Source organism: Hippocampus bargibanti, linkage group LG04 (assembly GCF_051943395.1).
Source record: "Hippocampus bargibanti isolate YZ-2025 linkage group LG04, ASM5194339v1, whole genome shotgun sequence".
NCBI classification, from domain to species: Eukaryota; Metazoa; Chordata; class Actinopteri; order Syngnathiformes; family Syngnathidae; genus Hippocampus; species Hippocampus bargibanti.
In genome coordinates this window covers 23686639-23704391 of record NC_142737.1, presented here as the reverse complement: position 1 = coordinate 23704391, position 17753 = coordinate 23686639, and the positions used below count along the sequence as shown (strand labels likewise).

General features: G+C 42.5%; 1 protein-coding gene across 13 annotated transcripts in view; it reads right to left on the bottom strand.

Annotated features, from left to right (window-relative positions):
- fbrsl1 (fibrosin like 1) overlaps positions 1 to 17753 on the bottom strand; it is a 476317-nt gene that overhangs the window by 17719 nt on the left and 440845 nt on the right. The gene's annotated exons all lie outside the window — the stretch shown is intronic.

Here is a 17753-nt window from a genome sequence, read left to right as displayed (position 1 = left end):
AATTTGTCCCAAACAGCTGGAGGCATTATCTATTGACCCATTTTTATACTGCAAGGATTATGGGTGTTCTGGAATCCATCTTGACTCTGGGCAAGAGGCGCAGTACATGATGAACTGGCCCAACCATTCACTATAATATTGACGATATTGATAATATTGATGAAGTAAGAAAACATGAGTGTCTTCAACTAATGTAATGTACCTAAATGCCCAAATGTAAAAATCTGTTTTCAAAAACTAAATCATTTAGTACCAAAATATATCACTCATTTGTTTGTTTTTTATGCTAATCTCCTCAGTTAGTATCAAGGGTGTGTGAATGTTTTTGGGATGAAAAATCACTACGGCAGTATCGGAGGAGTGGTTTGATCAGACCATGGTCGGACACAATGTGAGTGAGTGGCTTGTGGTGTTGATCAGATCAGAATCAGAATCAGAATACCTTTATTCGTCCCGCAATGGGGAAATTTGCAGTCCACAGCAGCAATTGAAGAGGGATGGGGTTGGGGTGGGAGTGAAAGGATAGAAAACAAGATATTCTAAGCATAACAAAATAGAAATGTCAACTGTATACTGTGCAAATGTAGATGTGCAAAAACCGTTCTATAAACAAGACTGTACATAGTGCAGAATCAAGAAATGCATTTAGATATATTGCAACAACCCATATTTACAAGTGTCCAGTTTTTTTTTTTTTTTTTTTTTTTTTTTTTTTTCACATGTGATCATTGGGAAATACCAAATACCGGCAGCTCCCTCTCAAACAGAGCAACCCTCGTTCAATGCCGCCACACACACACACACACACACACACACACACACACACACACACACGCACGCACGCACGCACGCACGCACACGCACACGCACACGCACACACACACACACGCACGCACGCACGCACGCACACACACACTTGAATGGAAGTACCGGTAACCTTTTTTTTGTGTTGATTATGTTGTTATTTGGAAGGAAATATAACGACATTTGAATACATCACAAAAAAAAAGTTTTCATTCAGATTTTTTTCTTAGAAATTAGTCAGAAATGTTTAACTGATGTTTACTAAAGAATCGTGAAATGTAACAACTTATTTTTTTTCTTCGTGATAAAAGAAGAGGGGTAGCTTTAAAAGCTTTCTTTGGAAGGTTCCATGCGGATATAGCTAGGGAACTACATTTTCGGTAGACCTTTAATAATTCAAGGTCAAAAGTATCTGCGCTCCCTCTCCCAATTTGAGAAAAACGCCAGGCTGAATGAGATAATTACCCCAAGATGCACATTTTGGTGAAGTGTACAACAGAAAACCCACAGAAGCATAGAGGTGAACTAATAAAAAGAGTGTTTCAGTAATTTTGCTAATTTAATCCACAGTCAACAGTGCAGGTCATCTCAGATATCAACATGTATCCTCGTGAGAGTCAGTCACATTTCATGCTGAAAGAAGGAGATTGTTTGATACTTGGTGTATGTGTAGGGGGTTAGAAACGACCTCTGTTATTGTATGTTAGTCGATTAGACTACCAAGTCAGGAGAGGGCGCTACGCGCCTGTGAATGGAACAGAGGAAGGCGATGTAGGCTCAGCTCACGCATGCGCAGTTGTCATAAATGCCGTTGTGTGAAGCTGATTAACACGGTTGTCTCGTGTCGTCTTTCCTCGTCGTTCACAGGTATTCAAAATAATAAGTGTTAGACATTCTCAAGATGTTAAAGTAATTGGGGACTTATTGGGCGATGCTAGATATGAAACCTTGTTTGTGGCTTTGATGAATATTTTGTGGCTTTGATGAATTTGGATTTTTGGATGTCAATTGTAGTTCCCAGTACAACACACACGAGCGGGCAGACGTGCATAAGCATGTGCGAATGTGGAGGATATATACAATGTATAGATGTTGAATGTATAGATCTACACATGAATGTATTCTGATATTGAAATTGCTGAATTGATGTTTTGATGAGTGGTCATAAATGCCGTTGTGTGAATCTGATTAACACGGTTGTCTCGTGTCGTCTTTCCTCGTCGTTCACAGTGCTACCGGCCTGTGACGCGTTTGAACCGACTCAGGTACCCCCTAGGCCTGAGGCCGGTTACAATTGGGGGCTCGTCCGGGATCGTGGGCAGAGTGGGAGCTGCTACGAAGAGAACCTGTGCCTAAAGCTTCAGGGAAGACTGTAGTGCTGTCCGTTCTCCAGAGAGTAGAGGCTTCAGGGGCTAACGATGGCTCCCACAACTCCACGACGGGTATTGATTTTCAAGATCCAAAAGAGACTATTAGCTTTGAATGTCAATCAGCTACTAACTGTTGCCAGCGCAGTGGATGAGAGTGATACTGAGGACCTTGCGGGCCTTAGTGAACCAGAACTGTTGATGTGATTATTGACTACATCAGAGGTGACAAATTAAGACACATAGAAGATGAAGGCATGTCTCAACTCCTTCACCTCGATGACATGATCAGCGAGCTCCTAGATGTCCCGGAGGAACCTACTGGGGAAGGAGCTGACCTGAGAGGAGGAGTTGAGGTCACACCTCTTCCACCGAGAGACATCCCCACACCGGTCAGGAACGTCATCATCGCCAACAGTTCGGGTGGTGCTCCTCCTGAACATGCCGGCTTATCCTCCGGTATGGGGGAGCAGGTGGTGAAGTACACAGATGTTGCTGCTCTGTTTCCACGGAGGGAGTTCAAAATTTATGGTGGTCAGATTTCTGACACCAGGTCTGAACTGTCATACCGTAGCCTGTGTAGACAAATGGATGAGGGACTACAAGAAGGGTTTAGCGAGTCTGAGGTTATCCGCACTGTGTCGAAGATAACTAAACCTGGAACATTCCGAGACATGCTAAGTGATACAGAGGGTCTTACAATGTCACAGTTAAAAACAATTTTACGATCACATATCAGAGATAAGAGCAGCTCTGAGCTCTTCAACGAACTCAGTACCGCTCAGCAGCGAGACAGTGAGTCCCCACAGCAATTTTTATATAGACTGATGGGTTTGAAGCAAAGAATTATGTTTGAGTCACAACAACCAGGTGCAGATTTTGGTTACGATCAAAAACTTGTCCAAGGTACATTTCTGCACACACTCTATCAAGGGCTAAATGAGAAGAATTATCATGTCAGATGTGATCTCAAACCATTCCTTACCGATTTACAGGTTCGTGATGATGTCCTGTTAGAACAACTTACCAAGTCCACAAGTGAAGAGGCTGAGAGGGTGAAACGCCTCAGTACTGTGACTAAAAATCGATCTGTGAATGTCCATGCTGCTCAAACTAATCAAACTGACCAGATTAACCAGACCAAAGTTGACTCTGAATTACAGGCTAACCGTGCTGCCATTCTCGAGCTGACTGCACAAGTGACCGCACTGACCAAACACCTTGCCCAAGTTGTTAAACCTACAAAATCGGCGCCTCAGGTAGATCCAGGTCTGTCCCTGACTCGATCCTCGACGCGACCCCAGACACCAACGAATGAGACTAGGGGCAGGTGTCAGGCCTGTGTGCGGAAGAACATTAAGAGCTGCCCTCACTGTTTCATTTGTGGTCAGGAAGGACATAGAGCTGTGGGCTGTCTGCGAAGAAAGGCACTGGGAAACGGGGAAAGGTCACTGGAGTGAGGCTTCCAGTGATCAATGCCAATGATAAGCCTCCACTACAAAGCAACTTGGTTGAACCAGTAACATCCATAAGTCTGACGACGCAGTGTCAGTCAACATCAAAAAAACATGTAGCACAACTAATTGGCAAGCGATGTATGGTCTCATGTGCACTCAATGGGGTCCCACTCCAAATGCTGCTTGACTCAGGGTCTCAAGTGACCGTGGTGAGTAGGGCGTGGGTAGAGGAAGCACTGCCCAACGTAACCATTCAGCCACTTTCATCCCTATTTCCGGACCAACCGTTTGGGGTATCTGCAGCGAATGGCACAGCGGTTCCCTTTGATGGATGGGTAAATGTGGGGTTGCAGATACGGAGTGGAAGCCATGGACATGCTGACATACAAGTGCCCATACTAATCAGTACGAGTTGTGTGAATTGTCCTCTCTTAGGAAGCAATGTGATTGCAGAAATGATCAAAGAGAATAATGAACAGGTGGACATTGGAGCCATACTGAAAGAAGCCATGAGTGTCAGTGAACGCACAGTAGAGACCTTGATTTCTGTGCTTCAGAAATCGGGCCCTGATCAGACATTCCTCCAGTACCCTGTGTGTGTTGGGAAGAAGGGACTCATTATTCCTGCGGGCAAGGTATGGGAGGTGAAGTGCAGAGTAAGAGCATGGGCCAAGGGGGGAACAATGCTATTTGAGCCCAGTATAGGGAACAGCTGCCCTGAGGGGCTAGAGCCGGTCTCCTCGTTAGTACATGTACCCAGTGGGCCGACAAAAATGGTAAAAATTCCCATTCAGAATGTTAGTAAACATGACATTTATCTTCCACAGAGAACTGTTCTCGGCTCAATTGAGGAAGTTACTGGGGTCGTGCCCTTTAAGGAGTGCTCTGACAATCCAAAGCCACTAAACAGTCCCACCGTTCAAAGCTGCGCGGCTCTGACCACAGACAAGTAGCATCCTCCGGTTGACTTGTCACATCTTAAAGAGGAAGAACAGGGGATTGCCAGAGACATGTTGTATGAAGAGTCAGATGTCTTTGCAAGAGGTGATGCTGATATAGGTTGCATTCCAAACCTGCAACTCAAGATCCAACTCACTGACAACACGCCGGTGCAAAAGCGTTACAATGCCATTCCAAAACCCCTTTATCAAGAGGTGAAAGACTATGTGCAAAACCTACTTCACCATGGTTGGATAAGAAAATCCACTTCAGCATACTCATCTCCTGTCGTCTGTGTTAGAAAAAAAGATAAAAGCTTGCGCCTGTGCGTTGACTTTAGGGAGCTAAATCGCAAAACTGTCCCTGATCGTCATCCACTCCCACGCATTCAAGATCTGCTAGATAACCTGGGGGGCTACTCTCGGTTCTCAATACTTGACCAAGGCAGCGCTTACCACCAGGGCTTTGTTGATGACAGTTCCAGGCATCTAACGGCTTTCAGCACCCCTTGGGGGCTGTACGAGTGGCTCCGCCTCCCATTTGGCCTAACTAATGCGCCAGCAGCCTTTCAAAGATGTATGGAGGACGTTCTTGATGGCCTGAGGGACGAATGCTGCTCTCCTTATCTGGATGACGTGCTCTGCTTTTCAAAATCATTTCAGGAACACGTAGAGGACCTGAGGAAAGTGCTTAACCGGTTGCGGGAGCATGGCATAAAGCTACGTCCGAATAAATGTGAACTGTTCAGACGACAAGTGAGGTACTTGAGTCGTCTTGTGTCAAGTGATGGTGTCCGCATAGACCCTAAAGACCTGGAAGCCGTTTTGCAGTTAAAAGAGAGAGAACCACGCAATGTAGGGGAAGTCAGAGCGCTATTGGGGTTCTTGGGCTACTATAGATCCTTCGTACAGGACTTTGCCAGGATTGCACGGCCGCTGTTTAAACTGGTAGAGGGGGCCACTCAGCCTGACCAGAGGCCAGTTCACAACACCGCTGCACGCCAAAGGAAAGTCACCAAGTTAGGCCAGCTTCCCTCTGGTAACCCTGTTCAGTGGGGCCCCGAACACAGTGCTGTGGTCTCCCGCCTGGTAGATGTATTGACTGGTTCACCTATTTTAGCCTACCCAGACTTTAATCTGCCCTCTGACTCAGGTACCCCCTAGGCCTGAGGCCGGTTACATATGCAGAGAACTACATCAATGACAGCAAAAACACATCACTAATTTTGCTGAAGGCCAACTGTTACCTAAGCCACATTTCTCATGATTTTCCTCGTCTTTGGTTCTGTCAAGTGTTTAATCAGGTCATTTTCATGCTTGACTATAATCAGATGATCCAGTTTCTCCTTGTGACCCAGTCAGTATGAATACATGACAGCTAATTAAAGTTAAATGTCGGTCCCACTTCAAGGCTTTGCTGAGCACACAATCTGGCAAAATAATTATGTTTCAATTGTGATGCGAAGAGACATTGTGGCCTGTAATCTTGGCCTTGCTGTCGATGTTCATTCTTGTGCACCTACACGATCTTCCAGAAGATTTTGAAAATGCCAATCTGAGAACTACTTCAATGTGTCTTCTCTTCTGAATATTGGCCCCTTTAAGAATCAGCACACTTTTGCAATCAGCGTGCCAGCAAATTGTCTTTCTTAAATTGCTATAATTTTAGCGCTGCAATTATCCACAGTTCAAGCATGGGAATGATCACAACATGCCATGTATAACCTTTTACTTCAATTGCATCACAAAACTTTTATGAATTTTAATGAAATGCATTTGCCAGTCTTACTGGTAACAACAATAAAAATAAGTATGAAGCAGGCATGACACTAAACCCAACTAGGAATTATTGTATTGTTTTTTTTTTGTTCTGCTCCTTACTGTGTACAATAATGGAGAACTAGCTAGGACCGGTCTAAATATAAAATTATTGATCCAGGCTTTTTTTCCACACCTTTCCTTAGTGTATGTTGTTTGAAATAAAATCAAGCTGTAAAAGAAAATAAATAAATAAACAAAAAATGAATAAATACATAACTATTGTGTGAAAAGAGACATTATATTGCACATAACAGGCATAAAAAGCAAATAACCGGTGTCAAAATGTCTTCGTTGGAATGTTGCCATTTGCAATGTGTTCCTCCCAGTGGCGGTCCGTGCATTTCACACCTAGGCCTTCAGTGAAGTCCTGCTTAGTCCGACTTGAACAAATATCCCTCGTAATACCATAATTTATGACACAATGGCTGGAGATATCATTTACAAAAGCACACACACGCAGTACTGTGCGTGGCATCACCTTAATCGTCTACAACACAGGCTATTTTCCGGAGCAATTACACATCAATAAATCTGCATCAGCAATTAAAACTTGTCACTATACGTGATACTGCAAACACTTAAAAATAAAAGGAAATTTAAAATCATTTGTCCACAAAGTTTTATTAAGTCCACCAAGAATATGCAATCTTTAACAAGATTTTACGCTAAATTACAAAATGTCAGTTTAGTATAAGAAAAACAACAAGACGTTCACAAAACGAACTATTTGTTGAAAATAAAAGTAAACAAATCTTTTTCATTTGTTCTTGAGAATAGGCCTACATGTGACAGCGAGTTGTCCTCTCCTTCAGCCATTGTGGGTTAAAGAAGCGAGTACATATACTTGTTTTTTCTGCTAATGTTTCCGGGTCTGATCTGTTGCAGCTTGGTTGATTTGCATAGCGCTGCCTCCGCTGAGGGCTGAGGTAAAGTGAGTATCCAATCACAGGACGCGTACATGTCATGTTCAACGCGAGGCCCTCTAGCTGGCCTTACTGTGCCAACTCGTGATCTGATTGGCTATCGCAACTATATATCAACTGCATGTGCCCGTTCATGTACAGCGCACAGACGCCCTCACTGTTGATTCTGAAGGCGTCGGTCAGATTTCATACAGCCTGGCGACACAAGCTATCTGAATTCTGATTGGATTAAAAACTCTGACCTAAAACTACAACACTGAAAGGAGCATAACCAAATGGATATAATATAACATCAAGAAAACAGTATGTAGAATAAATATATATATATTTAGAAAAAATACTTTTTAATGAAATTGACTTTTATTATAATTATGATAATGATGTCTGATTATGTTAGGCCAGCAGAGAAGGCCTTGCTGGCTCTGACGGCCCACCACTGGTTCCTCCAGCCCCAATGCTAAGCAAGCAACGGAGAACAAGTCCCCACAGAAAAAGAGAGAGCCATCTATAATACTAATATTGGGAAGCCACGGCAGGAGATGGAACATCCTAATGGTGATTATAAGGGGCTCTAACCGAGGCAAGGATGTATCAACAGTGAAAAACAGCCCTTGTGAAAAGCACTCTGCAAATGAACATACTCACACACAATGGAGTACACACAGAAAAAAAACAGGAAAAAAGGGTTGCAATTGGAACATTATGCCCATACAGGTGTAAACACATCTAAACAGTGTATAAACATGAAAAGGCCGAAGATATGGGCTTCATTGCAATGTTTTTTTCTCAGGAGAAAAAAAACGGAATGATGTGTTGTCCTGAGAGAAGTGACGAGACATTATTTGTTTGGACAGCAATATTTAATTGGGTTAAAAAAAGAAATATCCAACTACTGTAATAGCAGGAAGCTTTTAAAATATGGACAAGATAAGATCTCTGAAACCTTCCCATTTCAGTAGAATTTTGTAAGACAATAATTGTTACATATTCTGATTAACTCCTCACTATGAAACCAACTCTAAATTTGTACTTGCTACATTTCTCTTTGGGCCAACATTTAACACTGTTGTGTACATAAAATATGCTTTCCCTGTGATCACATCCTGAGTAAAAAAAACCTCAAGCACAATACAGTTGTATGATTCAAATGCTGAATGTGTGCTTCAAACGCTTTCTGTTAACGTGAACAGCTGGTAGATGTGCGTAAGATCCCTCCCCGCCACAAGTCACCTTCTGTGAGTTGGGTTCGCGCACTGAGGGGAGTAGCAAAAGTCCCTTGGGTAAATCGCAAGCCTGCTCACCAGATGACATCTAATCCCATTATTGATCTCTTTCATTGTTTTTGTCAAGGCTGTGCGCTTGGGAATTGGGTCTTTGCATGTGCACGCTCCACCCCTCCTTTTTAATAGATATAGCATAAGGAAATGCAGGGGTGGGTAGATTACGTGGGCAAACTAAAGAAGCACATGGACATTAAGCTATTGAGCTTCCTGAGAAATGACTAATGTGTCCAGCGGAAGAGATGAACCCAGTGTTACTACAAAGCCATTCTAGCCTTCCAAGGCCTTCACTTGTGACCCCGTCTTATCTCCGTGGTACACACGGCGAGCTTGCACAAATCCAGTCCAACGTTGTCTTTGCGAAGCGTATTTTCAACAAGGATCAGCTGAGTTAGATTATGACAGGCTGGTAGCCAATATGAAGAAAATATTAATATAGAGGTTTTCCGTTTTTTTTTTGTTTTAATACCACAGGGGTTGCCTTTGAAATCCATTGCTTTTGCAATAATTTTGAATTAATTTCAGACATACACCTGGCTCATAACATTTAGACCCAATGACGTCACAAATGAAGCCTTCATTTTTGGAGAATAATTTGATACCTTCAAAATAAAACTTTGGCAAACAGAGCTGAGCATGCAAATATGTGTGTTCAGGAAATTACTTGCCTACTATTGACACTTTGCCATTTCATACAAAAGACAGGTAAACAGACTACAGGTAGATGCAAATGCCCCTCCAACCCCGATCAGATGCAGCCTTATGGAAATTATTTCTTTTGAAAGGGAGTGTGAGAACACAGTGCTGAGAGGCTTAACGGACAACCGACACCACTTTTTTGTTTCCTAACTGACATTAGAAAAACGTTTATAGCATCTAAAATATCCAAAACACGCAGGCTGATATTTTTAGTCAAATGCAAAACACCAATAAAAATGAGTGGAAGTGTCTAAAAACTACTTCAAATTGAAACCGGAAGTGACCAGTTTCAGAAGGTCCCGCCCCTTGCTCGAGAATCAAAACAATGGCTTCAGATTCGGAGAAGATGCGTTCTTGTTCCTCATCCTGTGATGAATATGATTCAAATAGTTCTGCAGAGGAAAGCATACATGTTTGCAATCGATTAAATAATTTATTCTGTATCATTTTGAGGCAGCTGGAGAGAAATGTAGCACCCAAAAAAGGCAGAAGATGGCGACAAAGCTCCGTGGAAATGGACTGATTTTTTCTCAGCGAATATCAAATAGTTGTTCGGTACAACACACAAGGATTCACCATCACATTATTTTTGTGTTTTCCTTGTAATTTCGCCATCAACACGGATCAACACGAAGTTTTCAGACAAAACAAAGTACCGCAAAATGCATTGACGTGATGAAAGGACTGCTACAGTGTGTCCTTTCTCGGTCAGGGGTGTTCCTTCCGTGACGTGACGTCAGGACTCATCGCCAACTCAAAAACAAGACTTCCGGAATATTCAGCGCGAGTCTTAAAACGAAAAATATAGCTATATGCGTTGGAATCTTTGTAAAATACACTCAGTAGAAGTCATTTGAAGCAGTTTTACAAATTATGAACACAACTTGTCCGAGGGCCTCGGTTGTCCTTTAAGGCCATCGGCGTTCTCATTTAGTAGGCAAACATAGTGCTTGACTTCATTCATGGCAGCAATGATGAAACGAGGCCACGAGCGAACAGATATTTAAATAGATTGGGAAATCAGCTAAAATATGTTGCTGAATAGTATGTGAGAACTCACTCAGCCTTGATCTCTACCCCGCTGGCTCTGGTTGGCAGGATATTTTGTTGCTGTTTAATGGATGAGCACTCAATGATTTGGTCTGTACTTCTTTCTTGGCAAACAAATGGCATTGAACTCAGCTACGATAAGAAGGCAGCAAACTTCGTAATCAACACTTCTGCTAAAAGACACGGCTGATTTCAACACAATTATTTTGCATAAGTTCCATAACACATACATAGGAGGTGATCAATGTTGATTACCCATGTTGCTAATATTAATAGCATTACCTATTTGTGCAAAGGCTTTCATTAATACTATTAAATATTCTGAAAGGACTCCTGAAGCTGATAACAAGTTGTGCCAAGCAAATGTTTTTGTCTTTCTTTTCCTGCAAATTACGTAATTAGGACAAAGGATTGTTCATTTTTTTTTGATTGTTCATTGCAATGTTCATTTTAAAGACATGGTAGCCCAAGCTGGCCTGAATCCACTTTTTAGGCTGATATCAGATCGCTATATTAAACTAAAAATCGTGATATCATCCATCTTTCATGGTGGCTATGTGGGAGGGGGGAGAAAGGCAGGCAACACATTTCACTCAAGGGAGGGAGACAGACATTAAGAAGGGTGTATATTTTAACTGTCTGAATCTTTTGATATCACACACAGTCCAGTGGATTTAAAAGCAAAGTTAAACCTTCATCAACCCGTGCTATGAAGTCTCGGAGACAGGCCATAAACCTTCACACTCCTTAGACTTGCCCTCTCATCTTTAGGACACAACCAACTCCCCGCACACCTCCAAAAAAACTAAGCAAAAACCAAAAAAAAAAAAAAAAAAAAAACAAAGCGGGGGCGGTAGTCGAGCGGTTAGGAGGTCGTAAGTTTGAATCCTACTCCGGCCTCCCTATGTGGAGTTTGCATGTTCTCCTCAGGCCTGTGAGGGTTTCCTCTGTGTCCTCCGGTTTCCTCCCACGTTCTAAAAACATGCATGGCAGGCTGATTGAACACTCCAAATTGTTCCAAAGTGTGAGTGTGAGTGCGGATGGTTGTCTTTATCTATGTGCCCTGTATTGGCTGGCAACCAATTCAGGGTGTCGCCGCCTAGTGCCCGAAAACGGCTGGGATAGGCTACAGCACCTCCCGCGACCCTAATGTGGATAAAGCGGTCTGGAAAAATGGATGGATGGATGGAAAAACAAATGGACAGCTTCTCGCAAAGCTAATGTGTTCCTAGCGATATCACCTTCAGTCCTAGTTTCCTCTGAAAATCGGCAGGTCGTCTAAGGTCATTGGCACTAAGATCTTCGAAATAATAGAGGGGACATCCTGGAACTTTTAACAGAAAAGTCAAGTCTAATGATTCTTCAACACGGCCCACCCTGCCAGCTTGGAATCTGACCCTATTGACTGTCAATGACCCTTATGACTCCCCTTACCTAGAGGCCACTGTGGGGAGACTGCCAGTGGCCAGTGGAAATTTGGAGATGAATTGAGTTTGAAAGGAAGGGGAGTTTTCAGGAGTTATTTGTTCAATGCTGTAAACACTGGTTTTCCCCATCCATCCATCCATCCATCCATCCATCCATCCATCCATCCATCCATCCATCCATCCACCCATCCATCATCCATCCATCCATCCATCCATCCATCCATCCACCCATCCATCAATCCATCCACCCCTCCATTTTCTAATCCATTTATTGTCACGGGGGCCACGGGGCGTGGTGGATACACCCTGAACAAGTTGCCAACAAATTGCAGGGCACACATAGACGAGCAACCAACACGGTCTTATTATTTCATTAATTACCAGGACATGCCTGCCCAATGGACTTGAACGCCACGGCGACAGCTGTCTCAATTGATTACACAAATGGGCAATTATAAAGGTGACTGGAGACAGTGAGTGCCACTTTTAATAAAAGACTTAACTATTTCCTCTCATACCGTGAGACACCGGTGGGAGGACAGTTGCAGCCTACCCGTGATTCCCATTCATTAAAGGACTTTTTCTGAATCTCTCCACAGGCTCTTACTCCGCTTTGTGTAGGCTGTAGTTCTTAAGCAGCATGTCAGCTTTACTTAAGCTTTCATAACACCTTAGCTGGATCACTTCGGTCCTCCACAGGAAAGCACCCACTATTAGTCCACCAGCTGGCTCACAATCCACGAAGAATGCAAGAAAAAAAAGTGTGGGCAAGACAGGATGAAGGAGAAAGAAAGGAGTAGAGAAAAGCAAGTGTTTGCCTACATGTCCAAGCAATGATGGAGAGTATGAGTGATCAGCTAAGTAAACACAAGTGTTGCTTTTTAGCTGTTCTTCATGTATCAACAGGTATAAAGCCCACATGCCACTAAATGGATCGTACATTATCTTTCAGTGCTGCACTGATTACTTATCAATGAAAGGGGAAATGGCTGTGTGAAAATCCGTCAACAAATCTTAAGTGGCATGACAGTGGGCTGAAAGAGCCCACATGTTTTTCTTTTCCTCTTCCTACATCTCCATTTTCACTTCATAGTCTGAAAGCAAAGCAACAATTGGAAGCTGACAGGTCCTCACCATTAACTACACCTCCTTGTTTTGACATAAGCAGCCACTGCAATTTAGTGCCAAGAGGGAGAGTGGAGCTGGACAAACACCTTGACTCACACAGAGGTGTTAGTCAATGCAGAGCAGCCATTTTAAGTGCCTAGTGATAGACTTTGAAAGACAATAATGCTGCGGTTACTAAAATATTTATTTGTTTGTTTTTCATTGCTATTTTTTAAATAGCTCATAATTTAACTCAAAATCACCCACCAACTACAAAGAGGGAGCATCAATCCAAAGCCATATATGTGTATAGAAATTCCTCGTCTCACCCCCCCATGGGTGGTGTCTGTCCCCCATTTTAGCTCGGGTCCTCTACCCGAGGCCAGGAAGCTTGAGGGTTCTACGCAGTATCTGTGCTGTTCCCAGCACTCCGCTTTTCTGGACCGAGATATCCGATGTTGTTCCCGGGATCTGTTGCAGCCACTCCTCGAGTTTGGGGGTCACTGCGCCGAGTGCACCGACCACCACGGGCACGACTGTCACCTTTACCTTCCAGGCTCTCTCCAGCTCCGCTCTGAGCCCTTGGTATTTCTCGATTTTCTCATGGTCCTTCTTTCTGATGTTTCCATCACTCGGGACCGCTACATCCACGACAATGGCTTTCCTTTGCCCTTTATCTATGACCAGCGGAGACCTCTTCAAAATTTACCTTTTTCTTTGTACATATGGAAACTGATATTATTCCCATTCTCCAAGGTCTAAATTAGCTAAATATACGAGTTATTTCTGTGTAAGCTCTCAGTCGTACAGGAGTGGTCCATCGATGAGAAGGTTTCTTCAGCCGTCATCTGTACTTTTTGAAGGTTTCGGACGTTTCGCCTCCTATCCAAGAGGCTTCGTCAGCGGACTAAAGTCTGACTGGTCGTATCGGCCCTATTTATATATCCCTAATGTCCAGACATGGCGGTGCCGGACACAGCTATGATAGGTCCCTACTCTCAGGTTGGGGGGGAGCAGAGGACCACTCCCTGTGGCCCCACCGATTGTCCCTACATTCCTGACTAACGACTGGCCTATTTGCCCCACTCCCACCGGTATCACCTCATCAGCATTACGAATGTTGCCTAACTTGTGTTGCTTAAGCAGGCTATTGTATGAACGATTCAAATTGAACCTCACCCCACCAGACCGGTTTAATTAAGGATTTAGTTGTTTTATGAGAATCGCTTCTTTTACCCCCCTTTCAAACCATCTATGTTCTTTTGCTAAGATTTTAACCTCATTGTCGTCAAACGAGTGGTTTCTAGCTTTTAGGTGCAAATGTACTGCCGATTGAGGCCCACTTGTATTATCCCTGCGATGTTGATAAAGTCTTTTTTTGAGAATTTGTTGAGTCTCCCCAATGTACTGCTCTTTACAATTTTCATTCTTACAATGTATTGAATAAACTACATTACTTTGTTTTTCATTTGGTAGCCTATCTTTTGGATGCACTAATTTTTGCCTTAACGTGTTTATCGGTTTGAAATAAGAAGGAATTTTGTGTTGCCAAAGCACTCTTTGTAATTTATCAGAAACTTCCTACTTATTTCAAACCGATAAATACATTGTAAGAATGAAAATTGTAAAGAGCAGTACATTGGGGAGACTCAACAAATTCAACTACCATCACAAAGGTAAATAAAACGACTTTATTATATAGTACAGTTAATTTCTTTCATTACAATACAATAGCTCATTTATTCTAAATAAAATAAGGTATATTTTGTGTAGTTTTAAAGGACAACCGACGTCACTTTTTTGTTTCCGAACTGACATCAGAAAAATGTTTTATAGCATCTAAAATACCCAAAACACGCATGATATTTTTAGTCAAATGCAATACACAAATAAAAATGACTTAAAATGTGTAAAAAGTACTTCAATTTGAAACCGGAAGTGGCCAGTTAAGACGTCTTGCCTCTCTCTACGAATCTGAAGCCATTGTTTTGATTCGTAGAAGATGCTTTCTTGTTACTCATCCAGTTACGAATATGATTCAAATAGTTCTGAAGAGGAAACCATACATGTTTGCAATCGATTAAATAATTTATTCCGTGTGATTTTGAGGGGGCACATGTAGTACCGAATGTGTGTCATCTGAGGGGGGGAAATATAGCACTGTAAAGAGGCAGAAGAGGGCGACAAAGCTCCGTGGAAAGCTCAGTAGAAACGGGCTGATTAATTCCTTACAATTTTTGTCAGCGAATATCAAATAGTTGTTCGGTGCAACACACAAGGATTCACTATCACATTATTTTTGTGTTTTCCTTCTAATTTCACCATCAACACGGATCAACACGAAGTTTTCAGACCAAGCAAAGTATTACAAAATGCATTGAGGTGATGCAAGGTATGTCCTTTCTCGCTGAGGGGCGTTCCTTCAGTGACGTAGGGTGAGGACTCGTCACCAACTCAAAAACAAGACTTAAAATATACAAAACAAAACGTAAAATATAGCTATATGCGGTGGAATCTTTGTAAAATACGCTCAGTAGAAGTCATTTGAAGCCATTTTATAAATTATGGACACAACTTGTCCGGAGTTGTCCTTTAAGGCTTATTTAGTAGAAAATTATGTTCACGATCTGGTAGGCGACCAACAACCTGCTGCTCCTTTGTGCCTGCTTATTTGGGATCCACAACCATCACAACCTCGCGAACTGTGACAAAGAGGACCTGGGAATGGATTATTCTCATTTTTAATGGGACAGACCAAGGGTCTCTCCTGGGGTCCCTTCTCTTTATTACCTAGCTTCTTCCTCTTGGCAATATTTTCCGCAATTTTGGCATTCACTTTCACTGCTTCGCGGATGACACCCAAATCTACCTCTCCAGCAAACCCGATGCCTCTCGTCCACCTTCATCCCTTTCACTTTACCTCTCAGAAATTAAATCCTGGCAGCTCCACTGGATCCCTGTTAAACATTGGAACAAATTAAAAATACTTCTGTTTACATTCAAAGCCATTCATAACCTTGCCCCTCCCTATCTGTCTGACCTGCTTCAAATCTCCGTTCCCTCTCGGTTCCTCAGATCCTCATCCTCCCTTCACCTCTACGCGCCCTCTGCCCGTCTCACCACGATGGGATGCAGAGCTTTCAGCCGCTCTACTCCCAAACTATGGAATTCACTCCACCCAAAATCCGTAATATTGACTCCCTACCTACTTTCAAATCTCACCTCAAAACCCATCTGTTTAAAATTGCATTCATGGTCTAGTTCAATCAGCTACTTTATTATTTATCATTTTACTTATAGTTTCATAGCGTCCTTGGGTGTTCTGAAAGGCGCTTGAAATTAAATGTATTATTCTTATTCTTATTCTTATTCTTATTCTTATTCTTATTCTTATTCTTATTCTTATTCTTATTCTTATTCATGGTTTCTTATGGGAAATAAATGTTTGTCAGACAAACTTTTTGCCTCACATACACTTTCTGGGAACCAATTAAGTTCGTAAGCCGGGGTATCACTCTATATATATTCATTTTTAGAACTGCTTTGTGTAACTGCTTTATCCTCACAAAATTAAGCGAGCACAGAGATGTGAGGACGAGGAGGATGATCCTCTCGGGTAAATAAGACCCGAATTTAAATTTTGTAATGCACTGACCAATTCAAATCAGTTTGATCATTTTCAAGGGCGCGGCATTTCACTGTCCTGGTCCAGGTGCGATGGTAAATGAAGAATTGATTAGTGTGCAGCCATATTGATATGCAGAGGTCTGTGTGTGTGTGTGTGTGTGTGTGTGTGTGTGTGTGTGTGTGTGTGTGTGTGTGTGTGTGTGTGTGTGTGTGTGTGTGTGCGTGCGTGTGTGCGCGTGTGTCTGTCTGCGTGTGCCTGTGTGTTTCTGCGTGTGCGCGTTTGTGTGTGTGTGTGTGTGAGAGAGAGACAGAGAGAGAGAGAGAGAGAGATGTTTAAGGTGCAGAGGGCAGAATGAAACAGAAAAACACATTTCTGTGTGAGATAAAAGCACATTTCTGTGTGAGATGGAACTTCACACTGAAAACAAAAAACAAAACAAAAAAAAACAGACATATGTAAGATGTTTCTGACAAATCTCAAACTATGCAAAGCGGTGCCAAAACAAAAACAAGACAAAACAAATATGCCTGAAATATTTCAGACAGCAGAAGACAAAACAACAACTGAAAGCATTAGAGGGATCCAAATTAAACCCCAGAGTGTGTGACTCATTTCATGACTCTGTGAAACAGAGATGCCACACCACATCAAACCCTGTAAAGTTTACAAGGTTTGATGGCAGGCTTTGACAAGAGTTTACAGAGTAATCAAATCAGAGTAAACTCTTGTCAAAGCCTCTATTCGGTCTTTTGCTGCCAGCTCTTACGTTATTGTGAGGGTACGTGTTGAGAGTGTATCACTAAAGGGTTGGTTTTGAGCACCATAAAATACCGAAACCCATGTGGCTTATTCTGTCCCAAAAAACAACACGCTGCTTCTGAGACTTGAGTGGCACCTGCTGCCAAAATTGGGTCAGCAATAGGCCAACCTGCCAGCAAGCGAAGCGGTACAGCTGATAAGTAACCTTTGGCTTTTCAGCACTTGCTGTGGGGTCAACATTTGCACCATGTGGGATTTGAAAGTTTAAGTGCTTTTGCAAAATCATATGAGTTTTATTGAATACCTGGCAATAAAATCTGGTATAAATGAAGCAAAATATGGCATCAGCACACTCTTGTAGCTACAATTGCTTTCCGTTTTCTAAAATTTAAGGTGCCTAATCAACTACTCAAGAAGAACATTTGTAAGGTTAGAGGTCACAATGTTGGATGAGAGGCCCTGGCTTGCGATATCCAATGTACTCCTCCAGTGC